Below are 6,780 nucleotides of genomic sequence, written 5' to 3'. Positions count from 1 at the left end.
TTTTATCTATAGAAGGAAATTTTCTTTGTTGGTTACCAAGGGTGGGAGGGGAGGGGAGGGAATGCTATTAGATAGATAGAGATAAGTATTGATTTGGGTGAAGAAAAAGGCAATGTATCAAATGTGAGTGACCAATATGGTGGCTTTGAGGAAGAGAAAGACATAGAGAGGTACATGGGAGGTACAGACAGCAAAGATGAACCCTTTTGCACATAAAGTACTGAGTTGTCAGTGAAGGCAAACATGGGTATTTGGGTGGATGGACGGGTGGACAGGCTGATTGATTAGGTATGTCTATGAAATGGGGAGTGTATCCAAGAACATGTATAAGGTTGGCAGACAATGATCTTATAAGTTTATGTGAATGATCAGAATTCCCAGGTGTATAGTAGAGCTGGCAAGGTCAAGGTTGTGATCACGGCTTGGTCACAGCCAGCTACTCAGAGGGACTAAGTAATCCCATTACTATGGACTTGGGACCATAGTTGCAGGAGACATCAAGCTCAATTGGCATAACATACTATACAAAACATTGTTCCACCTCCTACTTTGGTAAGTAGTGACTGGGATCTTAAAAGCTAGCAAGCTGCCATCGAGATGCAATGATGGGTCTCTCCTCGTCCAGAGCAAAGAAGAATGAAGAAAACCAAAAAATCATGGAAACAATTAGTCCTAGAGACTGGTACACCATCTGATCTGCAGCCTATATGACTATGATACCAGAAGAACTAGATGGTGCCCAGCTACCACTGTCATCCACTTGGAAGGGGATCTATGTAGGAGATCCTTGATAGAGTGGGAGAATGATGTGGAAGAAAACTTAAAATAATTTGGAAAAAAAAAAAGGTGGGGAGCAGGTTTGCTGGTCCAATAGAGCCTGGTGGAACCACTGAGACAACGGCCCCTAGCTACCTTTCAGGTCTGGAATTGAACCACACTCATGGTTTCCAGCCAAACAAAAGACAAGCATATGAGTTGAACATTTACCTGAGGTAGATACACTCCTTGGAGAGAAAAATCATCAGAGAAAGAAGGGCTGCTTATGCACAGGGAGACAGCTTAGGGGGCAGGAGTGCATGGAGGGATGGACACAAGGAAGAGGTAACTATGGGGAGGGGAGCTGTTGCATTTTGGTAAATTGTGGTCAATGTCATGAGAGAAAGTATATGTGAACTGCTGTATAGAAAGTGAATTTGCTCTGTAAATTTTCACCCAAATCACAATTTAAAAAAAAAGAAAAAAATAGTACCCCATGACCAAGTGGGCTTCATACTAAGTTTACAAGGATGGCTCTACATCAGTATAACAATTAACATGATAAATCACATACATAAAACAAAGGAAAAGAACCACATGATCATATCAATTGATATAGAAAAGGCATTTGATAAAATCTAACACCCATTCTTGATAATAACTCTCAGCAAAATAGGAATAGAAGAGAATTTTTCTAACATCATAAAGAGCCTATATGCAAAACCAACAGCCAACGTTATTCTTAATAGAGAGACACTGAAAGCATTCCTGCTGTAGACAGGAACCAGACAAGGATGCCTTCTATCACCACTTCTATTCAACATCATATCGGATGTCCTAGCCGGGACAGTAAGACAAGAAAGAGAAACAAAGACATCTAGATTGGCTAAGAAGAGGTAAAACTATATTTATTGGTGTCATGATCCTATACATAGAAAACGCAAGAGAATTAGTAAGAAAACTATTGTAACTAATTCAAAGTTTCAGCAATGTGGCAGGATACAAGATCAACATACAAAAATCAGTTGGATTCCTGTACATCAACAAAAAGATCCCTGAAAAGGAAATAAGGAAAGCAACGAGTTTACAAAAGCTACCAAAAGATAAAATACTTACAAGTAAATATTAGCAAGGGCACAAATTACCTGTACAAAGAAGACTACAATACACTATTTACAACAAAGTGTAAGACACCTACATAAATGGAAGAACATGCCACGCTCATAAATGGAAAGACTGAATATTGTGAAAATGTCAAAACTACCCATAATAATCTATATATTCAATGCAATCTCAAACCAGATTCCATCAACATTGTTTAAGAATGTCAAGAATCAAATCATTATTTTTATATGAAAGGAAAGAGAGCTCAGATAAGCAAAGCACTACTGAAAAAGGAAAATAAAATAGGAGGTCTCACACTTCCTGACACTGAAACCTATTACATAGCCATGGTAGACAAAACAGCCTTGTATTGGTACAACAACAGTCACTAGATCAGGGCAATAGAATTGAGAAACCACAAACAGATCCATCCACCTATGGATAGTCGATCTTTGACAAAGGACTGGAACCCATTAAATGGGGAGAGATTACCTCTTTAACAAATGGTGCTGGCAAAATTGGATATCCATTTGCAGAAAAATTAAACAAGTTCTATACCTCACATCATACACAAAAAGTAACTCAAGATGGATCAAAGACCTAAATGTAAAACCCAAAACTATAAAGTGCATCAAAGATAAAATAGAGGCAAATTTAGGAGCACTAATTTATAGCATAATAAGCTATCAAACATAATGCAAATGGACAAATAGCAGAAAAGAAAATAGATGTCTAGGACCTTCTAAGTATTAAATTCTTATGTGCATCAAAAGACTTCTCCAAAAGAGTAAAACTGGGAATTACTGATTGGGAAAAAATATTTGGCAATGACATGTCAACAGGGACTTCTTTCTAAAATTCATAGAAAACTTGAACAAATCAACATCAAACAGACAAACAATCCAATTAAAAAATGGGCAAAGGACATGAACAGACACTTCACAAATAGGACATTGTGGCAGTCAACAAACACAGGAAGAAATGTTCCTGTTCTTTCGCAATTAGAAAGATGCAAATGAAAGGACAATGTGATATTATTGATAATAGTGAGATATCACCCCAGCAATAATAGCAAAGTCCAATAAAACAAAAAACAACAAATGCTGACAAGGGTATGGAGAAATTGGAACTTTCATACAGTATTGGTGGGAATGGAAAATGGTATAACCATTACAGAAAACAGTATGGCACTTGCTTAAAACATTGAAGATAGAAATGTCATTTGATCCAGCAATCCCATTACTAAAATATATATCTCTGGTAGCATAATGGCTAAGGCACTTGACTGCTAACCAGAAGGCTGGTGGTTCAAACCCATCACCCACTCCTAGGAAGGAAGATGGGGCAATCTACTTCCATAGTGATGCCGCCTCGGAAACCCAAGGATGGGTCGCTATGAGTTGGGTCCGACTCGACGGCACATAACAAAAACAACGACGACAACAAAATGATGATATCAAGACACAAATAAGTATATGCACATCCGTGCCCATCACAGCACTATATTGGCATTTACATAGCAAAGAGATTTAAATCATCTAAGTGCCCATTAAAAGATGACTACAAACTATGGAGCCTACACACAGTGGAATAATATGCAACATTAAAGAATAATGAATACTCTGTAAATCACCTCATAATGTGGATGAACATTATGCTGAGTGAAATAAGTCAATCACAAATGTATAATTATTGTATGAGTTCATTATTATACAAAGTTAAGGAAAGGTTCATGCAAGGAAGAAAATTTTCCTTGTTGGTTACCAGGGATGGGGGGGACAGAGGGGAGATTCCTGACTAGTTAAGAGACATGTGTTGATTTTTCTGAAGAGAAGGACAATATAAGTAAAGTGTGTGACCAGAACAGTATCACTAAAGAAAAGGAAGAAATAGGTGCCCAATAGGTACAGACAACAAATATTATTACATATGCAATGCTGTATTATCAGTAACAACAAACACTAATCTATGGCTAGATACATAGCTATTATGGTAGTTAAGTTGTGTGTCAAATTGTCTGGGTCTGGCTTTGATTGGCTGGGTAGCTAGGTATGGTTATTCCTCGTGATGAGACCAGTATTCAATTCCATGATGGAATCTACTGGAGCAGCTGAGTAGCTGCCTTAGGAATGTGGTCTGCTTTCAGTAAATAAGGAGAAGCTTTGAGAAAGGTCTCAGCTTTTTGGCAAACCTGGATCCTACATTTGGCTGAGTCTTCATATCAATGGCCTGTCATGTTGTCTGCCAATCTTGGGACTGTTAATGGACTTGAATTAGTGCCCTGCTGTGTGGTTTGATAATTTTGGGACTGTGAGAAATCTTGGGTTTCTCAGACTCAGCAGACAGCAGCTGTATGTATTAAGAAAAGCCTTCAGCTTCTGTGGGCCAGCAGCAAGAGTTAGAGCTGTAGCCCAAGGTCAAGGGGCTTTCACCTAGCCCCTAGAGCTTTCACCTAGCCCCTAGAGCTTGCACTTTGAACTCAGACTTCTATCCTCCTAACCTGTAAGAGAATACATCCTTTTTTGTTGAAGCTATCCATTTGTGGTATTTTCTGTTAGAGCAGCGCTAGGAGCTCTGGTAGCATAGTGGCTAAAGCACTTGACTGCTAACCAGAAGGCTGGCGGTTCAAACCCACCAGCCACTCCTCAGAAGGAAGGTTGGGCAATCCTACTTCCGTAGTGATACTGCCTCGGAAACCCAAGGAGGGGTCGCTATGAGTCGGGGCCGACTCAACGGCAAATAACAACAACAACAGAGAACCAAAACAGGTATACAGGTAAGAAGATCAAGTATGGTTAGCCAAATTGGAATATACCTATGACCATATGTTTCAAAAAAACAAATTCACTGCCATAGAGTCAATATTGATTCATAATGACCCCTATTCATTTTTCAAGGCTCTAAATATTTATGGAAGCAGACGGCCTCACCTTTTTTCCATGGATTGGCTGGTGGGTTTGAATTATGGGCCTTTTTGTTAGCAGCCAAATGCCTTAACCACTACACCACAAGAGCTCCTTATGACCATGCATAGTTTTGACAAATTATATTCTTATATATCATGTATTTGAACGTGCTATAAAAGATGTTCATATGTGCTATAAAGCTAACGGTAGACAAAATTAGGATAACTTCTTAGCCACAACCAAGCACCTTTAGATAGTGAGTCATTGGGTCTGTAGGCTTGGAACCATGGTTGCAGAGGTCATCAAGCTCAACTGACATAACACAGTATATAAAAACACTATTCTACATCTTACTTTGGTGAATGGAGACTAGGGTCTTAAAAGCTTGTAAGTTGTCATCTGAGATGCAGCTATTTGTGTCCCCTCATCTGGAGCAAAGAAGAATAAAGAAAATCAAACACACACGGAAACAATTTGTCCAAGGGACCAGTGTACAACAGAAACCTCAGCTTATACAACTCTGAGACTAGAAACAATAGATGGTGCCCAGCTACCAATGCCAACCACTCAGTTGGAATCAGAACTGAAAATCCTGAATAGAGAGGGAGAAACAATGTGGAACAAATTAAAAAAAAAAAAAAAAAAAAGACCAGGATTATTGGTTAGAAAGAGACTGATGAAACCTCCACAATTATGGCTTCAACTCACACTGAAGGGCCTTGAATTGGACTCACTCCCCTGGCTTAACTCTCATTCAAACAATAGACAGGCCAACAAGCTGAAAAACTACATCAAAAAGATGTACTCCTTAGAACAGTCAACCATGGGAGATCAGAAAGGCAGTGTTTGCACAGGGAGAAAAATGGGCAGGCAGTAATGTATAGGTAAGAAGGACACAGGAAAGTGGTAACCACAGGGAAGAGGTAGGAAGAGAGCTGTTACATTGTAAGGATTGTAATCAGTGCCATGAAACAAAATGTATATGAACTCTTGAATGTAAAATGAATCAGCATTGTAAAATTTACCCAAATCACAAGAAAAAGTTAAAAAAAAAAAGTTGGAAATAAAAATACCATATGATCCAGCAATATTACTAGTAGGCATACACCCTACAGAAAAAGAGCCATGCCATGAATAGATATGTGCACACCTATATGTTTATTGCAGAAAAAAAAAAGAAAGAAACAACCTAAGTATCAATCAGCAGATGAGTGGATAAACAAACTGCAGTACACAGACATAATAGAATACTATTCTTTAACATTAAAGAATAACAATGATTCTGTGAAACACCTCATATGTTGCTGGTGGAACAAGGATGAAAGTGGAGTATATTGTGCTGAGTGAAATAAGTTAATCACAAAAGGACAAATATTGTACAAGATCCCTATTATAAAATGTCAAGAAATATTTCACATAGAAATAAATATTCTTTGATGGTTACCAGGAGTGGCAGGGGAAAAGGGGGTAAATCATGAAGTAGATGGTAGATATATATCAACTTGGGTGAAGGCAAAGGCAATATACAATAAGTTGGAGGTCAGCACAAAATGTTCAAGGCAAAGGAAGATACCAGTAGCAGTGCAAGAGTTAAAAGTAACAGAAGTAAATACTATTAAACAAACAATCTTGCCTTAACAGTAATAACAATAATCTACAAGTAAATTCCTAGATACACATGATAGCTGCACAGGTGTAGGAAGACAAATGGGACTACACACATGAATATATATGTAGGTTTACCAGATGATATTTCTACATATTTATTTACATGTGCAACAGATATAACCATGAATATAGTAGAGCATACAGAGGCAAAGTTATGAAAACTTTTTTGCCATAACCAAACACCTTGAAAACATGAGTTGCTGGGATTGGGTACTCAGGACCTATACAGTTTCAAAGGACATCAATATCAATTGGCACACACTCCACAAAAACAAAACAAAACAAAACAAAAAAACAGTTCTACATTGTGTTAGATTGGGTTCTCTAGAGAAACACAAAAAAACAG

This window comes from Orycteropus afer, unplaced genomic scaffold (assembly GCF_000298275.1).
Source record: "Orycteropus afer afer isolate SDZICR_OR568_19922 unplaced genomic scaffold, OryAfe1.0 scaffold00162, whole genome shotgun sequence".
Classification (NCBI taxonomy): domain Eukaryota; kingdom Metazoa; phylum Chordata; class Mammalia; order Tubulidentata; family Orycteropodidae; genus Orycteropus; species Orycteropus afer.
Note: the sequence above shows the minus strand (reverse complement) of the source record.